The 13,349-nt window shown below is 44.5% G+C and overlaps 1 protein-coding gene across 1 annotated transcript in view; it reads right to left on the bottom strand.

The window, feature by feature from the left end:
* Positions 1 to 13,349, bottom strand: part of ift172 (intraflagellar transport 172) — a 516,193-nt gene that overhangs the window by 363,265 nt on the left and 139,579 nt on the right. The window lies entirely within an intron of this gene.

Below are 13,349 nucleotides of genomic sequence, written 5' to 3'. Positions count from 1 at the left end.
GTTATTCCCTCTTCATACAGATCACCTAGAACCTTGATTCCTTTTTGACACCACAGTTTCCAAAATAAGGGTTCTTTGTCAATAAGAAGTTTAGGATTAAACCAGAATCCTGCATGTAAATGAAGATGGGGGTTGACCCCGTGACTCTGCGCGACCCCCTCCAGGTCCATTGTAGATGTGAGACAACTGGATGCGTGTTTACTTGTGAGAGCAACTTAGCTGTGATGAAATGACCTGGAGCGAGGGGGTCACATAAACCTCTAAGGCACAGCAGGGTGGGGCTCTCTCTTGGGGAGGGACCATTCTGCTTTTTGATACTTCAGGTATTCCTTACCGGCACCATGGCATGTCAGGGCGGGACGCCCCGCTGGGCATTGACCAGCTGACGGACTGCGTAGCAGACCACCTCACTGGGAGGGGGGGCAGACCACCTCACTGGAAGGGGGGGCAGACCACCTCACTGGGATGGGGGGGCAGACCACCTCACTGGGAGGGGGGGCAGACCACCTCACTGGGAGGGGGGGCAGACCACCTCACTGGGAGGGGGGGCAGACCACCTCACTGGGATGGGGGGGCAGACCACCTCACTGGGAGGGGGGGAAGACCACCTCACTGGGAGGGGGGCAGACCACCTCACTGGGGTGGGGGGGCTGGGTCCCTGGTCTGCAACTCTGCTCCAAAAAGTGTGTGAGAATATTTATAATGTATAGTATTGAACAACTAAAAGATACTACTACCAATACTATGGTAACACAATGTATAGTATTGAACAACTAAAAGATACTACTACCAATACTATGGTAACACAATGTATAGTATTGAACAACTAAAAGATACTGCTACCAATACTATGGTAATACAATGTATAGTATTGAACAACTAAAAGATACTACTACCAATACTATGGTAATTCAATGTATAGTATTGAACAACTAAAATATACTACTACCAATACTATGGTAATACAATGTATAGTATTGAACAACTAAAAGATACTACTACCAATACTATTGTAATTCAATGTATAGTATTGAACATCTAAAATATACTACTACCAATACTATGGTAATACAATGTATAGTATTGAACAACTAAAAGATACTACTACCAATACTATGGTAATACAATGTATAGTATTGAACAACTAAAAGATACTACTACCCATACTATGGTAATTCAGATTCAGATTCAGCTTTATTGGCCAGGTTTGCGAACAAACGAGGAATTTGACTTCGGTCCCTTAGCTCTCTATGTACAACACTTAACCTACACAACACACAACATTTAACCTATTGTTAATATCTAAAAAAGAGAAAAACACAAAACAGAAAACAGTACAAAAAAATAAATAAATATAAATAAACGGTTAAGTATACAGAATAACAATACAATACAATAAATAACAATAATTATAATAATATAATAAAATAGAGGGTGGGGGCTAATTCTGAGCGTTCAACAGAGAGACTGCTTGGGGAAAGAAGCTGACTTTGTGTCGGCTGGTTTTGGCAAACAGTGCCCTGTATCGCCTGCCCGAGGGTAGGAGGTTGAACATTTTGTGACCAGGATGTGAGGGATCTAGGGCGATTCTTGTTGCCCTTTTCCTGACCCTGGACTGGTACAGGTCCTCAATGGTGGGAAGGTCAGCTGCAATGACCTTCTCCGCAGCCCGTATTGTCCGTTGCAGTCTGGCCCTGTCCCGTTTGGTGGCTGACCCAAACCAGACAGTGATCGAGGTGCAGATGACAGACTGGATGATGGCTGAGTAGAAGGTGGTCAGCAGCTCTTTAGGCAGATTAAACTTCCTTAGTTGTCGCAGGAAGTATAACCTCTGCTGGGCCTTTTTCTGGACAGAGTAAATGTGGGGACACCATTTTAGGTCCTGTGAAATGGTTGTACCTAGGAACCTAAAGGAATCGACAGTGGACACTGTGTCGTTCTGGATGGTGAGGGGGGGGAGTGGGGGGGGACTTCTCCGAAAGTCCACTGTCATCTCCACAGTCTTGTTGTGGTTTAACACCAGGTGGTGCTGACTGCACCATTGGACCAGCTGGTCCACCTCCTGTCTGTAAGCAGACTCATCACCATCCTGGATCAAACCAATGATGGTGGTGTCATCTGCAAACTTCAGGAGTTTTACACACGGGTTCTTTGACGTGCAGTCATTGGTGTAGATGGAGAAGAGCAGCGGGGAGAGGACACACCCCTGTGGGGCGCCAGTGCTGATGGACCGGGTTTTGGAAGAGATGCTCCCCAGTCTGACATGCTGCTGCCTGTCAATCAGGAAGCTGATGATCCACTGACAGGTGGTGACAGGCACTTCGAACTGGGTGAGCTTCTGATGAAGGATTTCAGGGACGATGGTGTTGAACGCCGAGCTGAAGTCCACAAACAGGATCCTGGCATACGTCCCTGGGTAGTCGAGGTGGTGCAGTATGTATTGTAGTCCCATGTTGACAGCATCATCCGCCGACCTGTTTGCCCTGTAGGCAAACTGCAGGGGGTCCAGCAGGGGACCTATAATGTCCTTCAGGTGGCTCAACACCAGATAGAATAGAATGTAGAATGAAATAGAATGTAAATAGACATAATGTTAATTGTTGGACACGGCCGGAGTGGGACTCCCAGCCCGGGCGCCCCGGGTGCAGGCAGAGAGGCTCAACTATAGGGGGAGCGGGTTGTGGTGCTTTTACTTTACAAGCCACTGAACAATGAAACCAATAAAAATAATAACTACCAACATAAATAACACAAAATTAAAACCTTCTAGTTAAAAAAAAAAAACTTTAAATCACAAGTGGACTCTAAATATTAATAGCATTACTTTTGCTGCATCGCCCTCCAGTGCTTTTATTCTTTTTTAATACTTTCTCCATTCTCTTTTGGCTGTCCATGACTTTCAACACAACGTGTTTCCAGCCTGGTCATTGCCAGACCAAGCTCAATCGCAGGGCGAATTCAAATTGCCGTCAGAACGGGCTGGGGGTACCCAGACTATACTGTTCCAGCAGGATAATACACTCTCTACGAGCTGCACTAAAGTTCAATGTTGTCATACCTGTGATGTCTTTATCTTGGGCTGTACACCAGGGCCCAGTTTCCCGATAACGATGGATCTTCCCTCCTACGATCATTCTCACGATGGATCTTGCGAACCATCGTGAATTTCTTTGGAGCGTTTCCCGAAACTCCTCTTAAAGGTTGGGTATGGGATTTTCAAAGCGCCAGCAGATTTTGAAAATACACAACCCGAATGGTCCTACCCCTTCTCCTTCAATGCTGACTCTGACTCCACCAATTCCAAGTACATGGACGCGCAATCATGCACGAGTGCGAACACAGATGCGCGAGAGCGAGCCAGGCTAGCTAGGTTGGAGTTTAGGTATGTCTTCTAGTCAGGCTTGTCGCTATGGGCAGGCCATAGGGGGCCGGGCCCACCCCCCACAATGCTTGTGCCCCCCCACTTGAGGTAAAGATCTCAAAGAAAATATTTTTTTATTTTATATTATTATTTATATTACTAACGCTCCGTGCACTTGCATGGGCCCTTCACATCTTCCGGTGGTGAATTATATTTGATAATTCACTGTTGCCAAGTATAATTGACCGCTGTCAAGGTAAACAAAGGACTTTTTGCCTCTAATGGCGTCTTTGGTATCACTCCGCAAGTTGTCCGGTAACTTCTCAACCCAAGCGTCTTCGGTTGCTTAGCGACGTCAACGTCTTTGGCGGACTATTAAATCTCCTGATATAGGCTACGTAGGCATACGTAACTACGTCAATGTAGCCGCTAACAGTTACCGCACATTTTTGAAAAGTGAAGCTGGATGAGTTTTCGCAAGCTTACTTTCATTTCTAGTTCATCATCATGGATATTCGTAAGTGGTTGGAAAGCCCACCAAGAGTCTCCTCTACCAAATCGGATACAACACCGACGTCTCCTGATGTTATCGTTGGAGTAGACCCTGGACGACAATCAGAGCCTGAGCCCGTTGATGGTAGCTCCGTCGTGGAGCCCGATCCTGGGCCTGGCAGGACCTGCAGCTGCAGTGGCCACGGTGCGGAGGCTACCAGCAGCCGGTCAAGTGCAACCGCGACAGGGGCAGTATTTGGGCCACAACTGTCTGTCGGAAAAGTGGGCGTGAGTGACCTCGGCACGGACAAACCCAAACAGGTTGCGTTGAAGAAATATCCAGTCAAACTGTTTGGTGCAAAAAAAAGATCATTATCCTCCAGCTGGTATTTAAACAGGGACTAGCTTGACTACTCGGTGGAAAAGGACACCGCATTTTGTTATGCCTGCAGGAAATTCAAATCGGTATCATCGGACGCAACCTTCTCCATTAAGGGATTTAATGATTGGAAACATGCAATTGAAACAGGCAAGGGCTTAAATAAGCATGCAGCTTCAAAATAACATTTAGCCTGCAAAGCAATGTGGAGAGATTCAGAAAAACGTAGAGAGACAGGCAAAAAGATTTAAACTCTCTTAAATTCAGAGCAACTGGCGCGCAACAGATATTGCATGTCATCCGTAATTGATATGCTGGAGTATTTAGTGGTGGATCAATTGCCGTTACATGGAGATAATGCTGGTTTTGCCAGTGTGCTAGATCAAAATATTTCCATGGGGCTGTTCTTGTCTCTCTTCGAGTACACAATGCGCAAAGATCCAGAACTGACAAGGATAATGAAAACAATCCCACAGAATGCACACTATACCAGCCCACAGATACAAAACGAGATTATTGAAATGATTAGCAAACTTGTGACAGAAGAGATAGTGCGACAAGTCGGCGATAGCTGGTATTCAATTAAATTTGTTGACAAAAACTATGGTGTGTGTGAACGCCTCTTGGTAATGGCCACATCTGAGAAAGGTGATGCAGAGGCTCTGACAGGATTCATCATTGATGAGCTCATCAGCGCCAGACTCAGCACAGACAAAATTCTGAGTCAGGTTTATGATGGCGCATCACTCATGTCTGGCAGGCATGGTGTGCAGAAATTGCTCCACAACAAACGGTAAAAGGCGTGGTGAAGAGTTTTCACGACATATCCACATTACTGACCGAGGTGGAAAACACACGAGGCCTTGGAGCCGAGGTTCGCATTGAGTCTACGGGGCTGCTTTGTGCCATTACGCTGCACAGTTTTCTTTTCATTGCGCACCTTGTTAAGAAACTGTTGTCACTTTTTGAGCCGCCTAACAGACCACTACAAGCCGAAGATATGGACTTGATCACCGCAGTGACACTTGTGAACAACGCTTCTGACTGTGTGAAGACACTCCGCACAGAAAACAGGTTTTCTGCACCGTGGGATCTCTGCGCTCCTCCAGCCACGGCCACCGAGGCTTTGCCGGTGACCAACCCCGGTCCAAGCAAGAGAAGACGCACAATTAACAAGAACCTCCGCGGATTTACAGTTTTAGAAACAGTTGGTCAGCCGCAAAGTTGAGTACACAGGCTGAGTAAAATAAGAGATTATTTTACAGTGTTATTGATGCTGTGCAAGGTGGATGGATGCGCGTTTTGGAGAGCGCAGTTGCGAGCTCATTGGCGCACTGGCTGCTTTGAACCCAGAGGCCAGGGATAATTTCCTGGACCCATCAAAGGTAACCCCTCTCCTGCTATTAGCTGGAACTGATGTGGCTGAATCTGAATATACTGTGGCTCGTGAGTTCCTGGTTAAGAAAATTAATGACACCCCGATTCCCCCCAAAGACGGAAAATGGACAATAGCAAATATGCTTAGCACATTCAACTGTGCACTCCAGGCTATGCCGACTGCAATGTGTGAAAACTAATTTTCCACGCTGAAAAACGTCTTCTCAGAGCATCGGCGCGGTAGGCCCGACGCAAGGCCCAGCTGATTCAGCTTGCTTTTGAAAAGGACCTGACTCACAAGTTTAAGTCCGAGTGGAAGGATATGTTGATGAGGAGGTTCAGCTCGGAGAAACGCCGCCTCCCGCTGTACTGACAGCGGGGAGGACAGGGAGGGAGGACAGCGCTGACTCCACTCAAAGTAAGCTACCGTGTGTGTGTGTTTATGTGCGCGTGTGTGTGTCTAATGGCAATGCATATCCCGCTGTTAACTGCTTTGACACCTAATATGTTGTATAGTCCAGTAGGGGTGTCAACAATAATCGATTTCGCGATGCATCGCAATGCGGGGCATGCACGATTCAGCATTGATGCGGCAACGTGCCATAATCGATTATGTCGCTGTTTATTTTAGAGCCTCGAGTGGACAATAGAGTTGTGAAGTACATGCTATGCGGCGGCGCTAGCTAGCAACAACAACAACACTAGCCTGATTTCCACCGGGGACGTAAGCGCCGCGGAACGGCTTCGCCGCAGTCACCGCTGCTGATCGCTGCCACTCTAATCAATGAAACCATTTCCACCGGCTCAGCAGCGTCCCAGAAGCGGCGCGCCGCACCGCAGCGCTACCATTCCGTAGCACTTCTATTTTTGACACGAGCCGTTGCTGAACCGCGTCAATTTCAACATAGCAGATGGAGCCGGGCAGGAAGTGAAAAAGTAAAAGCCACAGAGCATCCGGTAAATTTTCAAAATAAAACACAATACTCAGCTCATGTAGCCTATCACAACTTCACATCAACATAACGTCATGACCGGTGGCACCAGGTCAGCAGTCAATCAATCAAAGGGTCTCAGAGGGTCGGCAACATGGACGATGAGAGACTGATTGTCCAACCCGGTATCACGCGATTTTGTGCTCATGCGCACAAACGTTAGTTTGTGCGCATGAGCACAAAATCGTCCGACTTTTTTCGTGCTACACAGAACGAAAAGTAAACCAATGCATTCTGAATGGGAGTGTTCTCAGACAATTAACGCGCTTCACAAAACGCTACGAGAGAGAGAGAAAGAGAGAGAGGGAGGGACAGAGAGAGAGAGCGAGAGAGAGGCTTCAGAAAGGGTGTGCGCAGATAGTACAGTGCACCCTAGTTATGTTATGCCAAAACCACAAATGCTATATATATATATTGCATAATTATATATATTGCCTATATATATATATAGGCTATATATATATAATTAGGCTATAATTATATTATTTAGCGTGTAATGAGACAATCTATAGCCAAATTGTCGAAGATGCCCGAGAATCTCCGGAAATATCAGCATGGGTAATCGGCGCATCAGACCCATGAACCTATAAAGAAAGACGTAATCTCAAGCGGGAGAGAATGTTTGCGGTGCTGGTTTGTGTCACGTAAGCACAGGGCTCTCAAGTCTTGTGCATTCGGCGTGAGACACACGCAATTATGGCAAGCCATCCCCGCCAGAAAACGCCATAATTTAGTCGCGTATCACCTTCATTACGTCGTAAAAAACGCCGTAAAATGTCGAAAAACTGTATTTTACGCCGTCATGCGCAAAATAACGCTGCTTTTTACGCCGCAATTAAGCCTTTCAAGAGTGCACGTAAAAAGCGTCGTTTTGAACATCAAACCGGGCGTAAAATACGCCGCGTTTGTGCACATCACAACGGCGTAAAATACGGCCTCTAGTATGCTAATAATCTCCTCCCTTCTTTTCTCTCAGCCAATGCATTTGAAGTGTTTGCGCCCAATCTCTGAATAAGACAAGCAGACCAAATCAGTTCAGCACAGATCTCCTCTCATTTGGCGTTAGCTGTAGCGTCATATAGAAATATATATTAGTAAATGCAGTTACAACGTTGTGATAACCATGGCCAAATCGATAGAGACGCTTGCTCTTTAGGCAAGAGTTTGTCGGATCGAATCCATTTATTGTCAGATTTGTGCTTTTGTCAGATGGTCACGCTTTTATGATTGCAATGCTTTTTAGTCCGCAAGCCAGACCTCCTGTGTTATAAGTTCCAAATTCAATGCCTTTTAAGTCAGCCAGCCAGATTATCTCGGTGTCTTGTTACACACGTTACGGAGCCTTTATTTTCATGGAGTTATCGTTACATCCTCTCTTGTTCAATCGATATAAATACACAGTGGAAAGGAGTGAGAGGGAGCCTTAGAGAGAGACACTGATGAACTGGGGAGCCAAGTAGCCTAACTGATTAAGAGGCCCATCAGCCCATCATTCTTTCGAACCTTCGTAAAAAATGTCAGTTTTTCCCAAAACTCCTCTTAACATGAACGCGCATGCACTGCTCTAACAACGTTCAGAGGCTTGTAACAGTCTACTGACACGGTGCTTAAATGGGCTCTGTAGGAGGGGGAGACCCAGGAATGTTGTTGGATTCAACTATTTGTGCATGGCAGCAAAAAAAATACCTCCCAATCAAGGCCAACAGCAGAGTAGCCTATGAAAAGAATAGACTAATATGAATGCTTAAAATATTAAAACACGATTGATTAGGCCTAGGCCGACATATGCTATATCAGTCCTAATCCTGAACGCACCGTGCGTACATTTTTCACGGCATTTTCCCCCAGACAGACACTTTATTTACCCCAAACTAACTTTCATAATCCAGCAGGTTACACAATACAAATAACTCTTACACAAATACAGACAGCCTACGGTAGGCTAATACAGCGACCACCTCAGCAAAAGGTAAAATGTAAAAAGAAGATATAAACTAAATTTAAAATACAGATGCTGTAGCTTACATAAAAATACAGATGCCACATGAAATATGAAAATAGGATACAATGTATAAATATGCAAAACTAGGATATAACTAGGCTATAATGAGAATACTTGGTTACAGCTGTGCAATGACTATCCTAAGTTAAATTAGTTATATGGAAAGATTTTTGTCTATGGAATGATCCTGTCACTTTACTGCCACACATTGTGTGTGTCAGTAAAGTGATAGAATATAGGAGGTAGGAGAATCCGTGTATGGTTCGTTCTTTGAATATTCCGATTTAAAACAAAATCAGAAAAAACAATTCACAGGATTGTTTTGGGTTTTTCTGATTTGGTTTTGAAACTGAAAAAGGGCAAAAGGAACAAACAAATAAACGGCATTTTATTTGTGTTTGTGTGTTTTGTGTGTTGGTTTTTTAAACCCGAAACAGAAAAACAAAAACAAAAATAGATAGGAATTATAGGCTACACCAGAAGGCAGAACGCAGCGAAGAAAAATTAGCCAACCACCTAAACCAGCAATAGACTGTCTAATTATATTTAGCCTTAGTTATGGCCGCACTTGAACCTTATGGTGATTTTATTTGTGAACTATTTGACACTGGAAAGACCCACGACGCGATCAGTACCGCTCTAAAGCAATCTGGTGCCCCGAAGTGCTCCGTTATGACGGTGAGGAGGTTCTGTGTGGAGCACAACCTTCGAAGAAGAAATCTAGTTTCCGATTTAGTTTCAGATCGTCCACCCGCAGACAAAGTTGCCGTCTCCCATGGGAAACAATAAAGCTGGCCATTGTAGAATGCGAGAGACTCGATGGAACGTTTGAAACGTCTTTATATGTATTTATTTATTTTTTTTGCCTACAGAGCAAGCGTCTCTATCGATTGGGCCACGGCCACGGTGATCACACTGTTGTAACTGGATTTACTAATGTATGATGCTACAACTAACAACAAATGAGAGGAGAACTCCTCAAAGCAGTTCTGTGCTGAACTGATTTGGTCTGCTTGTCTTGTTCAGCGATTGGGCGCAAACACTTCAAATGCATTGGCTGAGAGAAAAGAAGGGCGGAGATTATTAGCATACTAGAGAGACGCCGTATTTTACGCCGTTGTGATGTGCACAAACGCGGCGTATTTTACGCGTGGTTTGATGTTCAAAACGGCGCTTTTTACGCACGCTCTTGAAAGGCTTGATTGCGGCGTAAAAAGCGGCTATTTTTTGCGCATGACGGCGTAAAATAAGCAGTTTTTCTGCATTTTACGGCGTTTTGAAGGTGATACGCGACTAAATGATGGCGTTTTCTGGCGGGATGGCTTGCCATAGATACGCGACTAAATGATGGCGTTTTCTGGCGGGGATGGCTTGCCATACAATTCAACCCATGCACACGCTCGAACCTGGTCTCACGAAAATACGTGACACTGTCACGTTATTTAATCTATTGAAACGTGATCAGGGACACGTATTTTCTAAATTTTGTATTTCAATTGGAAGTATTTGTCGTGTCACTAAGCACGACTTCCAAACTAAGGTTCTGTCCGGGAGCGTCGTCCCTTAAGGAGCTCCGTACAGATCATTCATTGTTGAAAATTGTCTGTGATAACTAACAAATGACAGCTTTTGGCCAACCGTTTCTACTAAAATTGTCTGTGATAACTAACAATATGACAGCTTTTGGCCACCCGTTTCTACTTTCACCTTTGATTCTGAGAAATTGTGACAATTCACAGATATATTAAATGCAGGTGCGCTGCTCTGTAGGCAAACCGCGAAGGAAAAAAGGGTAGCTGCTTCATCTGTTCTTTTTAGAATTGTATGTCTTGATGTTTATTTTATCTAGCCATCTATTCTCTTGTTTTTGGCTATGTGAATGAAAGTCCGCGTCGATGCCTCGCAAGTCCAGTGTCACGAGCGGACGTTGCCATGACATCTAGAAATCATACCGTATTTAATGGGTTATCATTAATATTGATGTGTAGGGGTTGATTATAACTCGTGAATAATATTGTTTATACCACGGTCTGGGGGAATACTCGTATTCTGATTAGCTGTAGGGCGTGCATTAACTCCTGATATAGGCCTACAGACACCTGCTAAGTAGTTCCAGTCAGTGTTTAGATTCTCTGCCCGAGCCCGAGCCGACCCGACCCGCGGGCCGGGTCGGGCCGATATTTCCCACCACTATCCTCGGGCCGGGCCTTTGATCGAGCGTTTTTATTTTTATTTTATCATTGGTTTATTTGCCAAATCTGAGGAGAAATCTATGCCATAAACAGAAATATTATAGGCCTTTATTACACGGGTCTTCTCAATGCCGTGGAACGCTCCGTTCACTTGCATGGGTCGTAGTCCGGTGGCTTGTCAACCCCAGCGTCTTCCGTTTCTAAGCGACGTCACGATCTTTGCGGACAAATTATTTCTCTGCTGATCAACACTACGAATGGCCAAAAGACTTGTATGCCCCCCCCCCCCCCTTTAAATAAATACTATGGCAGAATTATTATTATTATTATTCTCATTCAACTTGAACATGTGTTTTTACAGTAGAGTGGTGGAGGGATGACGTATGTTGACCAACCCGGAAGTGAGCGTCGCCCTGGGTTCCCTTTACAAAAAGACAACAGGTTTTTCCATTGGATTTTGGATTATTGCAGAAACATTTGCATCTTTGAAGCACCTCCTCAAAAACTGAAAATAATTAAATAAATAAAAATAACCGTGCTGCAAAGAACGAAATGTAAACCAATGCATTCTGAATGGGAGTGTTTCTCTGATTTTCCATGCTACACAGAACGAAATGTAAACCCATGCAAATATAGACTTCATGGTCATAATAATTTAAATATCATTAATTTCCTGAGTGTGTAGGGTGGTATTCTATTTTTTTCAACGGGGCTGCATCCAGTCACTTGACCGTCATGGTTGCTATGGTGGTTGCTATCGACCGCCCCCCTCTAATCCTGACATGGCTCTAAAAACCACGCGGCAAAGGAGCTGCCGTCAATTGTCTTGTTTTTGTCGTAAACTAGGGTCCGATGGTTAAAAAATAGACAGATATTCCTAGGTATCCTTAAAAGGCAGCTTGGATGTTTTTATTTTCTGCAGTTTAGACTTCTTCTATAACCTATTTTTGAAAGCAAAACACCAAGCTCATTGATTTAACGAGGTGGGTTATTTGAAACAATTTATTAAATAAATATTTGTGAGAGGTCATTCCTTCTCCTGAGTTCGCTTCCTATTTATGTCTAGTGTACACCCCTACTGTCCACAAGCATCCCCCCCCCCCTCCCCATATGGATTTGGAGAATTGTTGCCACGTCCCAGTGGTGGAGGTATCATATATATGAAAGAGGGCATTAAATTATACTGCAATGATCAATTAGGAGGCCGAAGCCCTAAAGGAAGTGATGAAATAGGTGACTGGGTCGACAACATTTAAGTACCTTGAGGTCTCTTATAGATCAAAGGGGGTCTCAAAGGACGCATACGCTTCAACCTGTGGCTTTAGCCCTACAGGAAATGACTCAGCAAGTGCTCCATCTCGTTGCACCTGCACCCAGCGGCTCGCTTGCAAGATTTTGGCCTGAAGTTCTTCCCAGACCTACACCGTAGCCATCCAACCTGCATATCTGAGAATCAGGCCTCTCTTTAATAATGACAAAAAGTTATGAGAGAAATACACATTAACTTTTGTCTCAGTCATAAGCGGCGCGGTGCCGTCTCCTTTTGACCCCAGACTTCTGAGGGAATAGCTGAATCAATTCATTAGTCAATCAGAAGCATGTAAATATCTTCCCGGTGGCGTAAGAGGGCGACCAAGGTGTCCTTCAACATCTACGCTTCCAGGCGATTGCAACAGTGCCACACATGAGCATATTCGAACATGTTCAATGGTAGTAATTAGCTGTCGAAATTGGAGGCCTTAATCAATAATGAGCAGCTATTGATTTGCTTCCCGATAGAAATTTGTGACAAATGACATGTTATTGACACTCTAGCAAATGGTCACATGTATTTTACGTGGTTTGTAATTATATCTCCCTCTGAGATCCAGGGTCTGCCTTTAGACGATCCTAGAGTGTCTCAAGGAGATAAATGACTGGATGGGGGATGCATTTCTCCAACTAAACAATAGCAAAACAGAAGTTATCATCGTTAACCCCTCCAAATTCAAAAAACCCATCTTCACTGACCTAGGTAGTCTAACCTCATTCTTAAAACCATCTGCTATAAACCTCGGCGTCATTTTTGATTCAGAGCTATGCTTTAATAAGCAAATCTCCTCCGTCGTGAAGAACAGCTTCTACCAGCTCAGAACCATCTCTAAAATATAGCACTCCCTATCATACCACAATCTGGAAATAGTCATCCATGATTTCATAACATCACGGCTGGATTACTGTAACTCCCTCTACCTTGGTCTCCCTCAGTCCCTTATATCACGCCTCCAAATAGTTCAAAATGCAGCAGCAAGACTGTTGACTGGGTCGAAAAAGTGGGAGCATATCTCTACCGTTCTTGCTTCCCTTCACTGGCTGCCAGTAGGCCTACAACAAAGGATCATTTTTAAGACTGTTCTTATGGTGTTCAAAGCCATCAATGGTCAGGACCCATCTTATCTATCAGACCTTTTACACCCCCACTCAGCCACTATAGGTCCCTTAGATCCTGTAATAAGGGTCTTCTACACATCCCCCGCTCCAGACTGAAACAAAAAGGTGATCGGGCCTTCGCTGT

Source organism: Gadus macrocephalus, chromosome 21 (assembly GCF_031168955.1).
Source record: "Gadus macrocephalus chromosome 21, ASM3116895v1".
NCBI lineage: Eukaryota > Metazoa > Chordata > Actinopteri > Gadiformes > Gadidae > Gadus > Gadus macrocephalus.
Note: the sequence above shows the minus strand (reverse complement) of the source record. Positions and strands in the feature narration are given on the sequence as shown.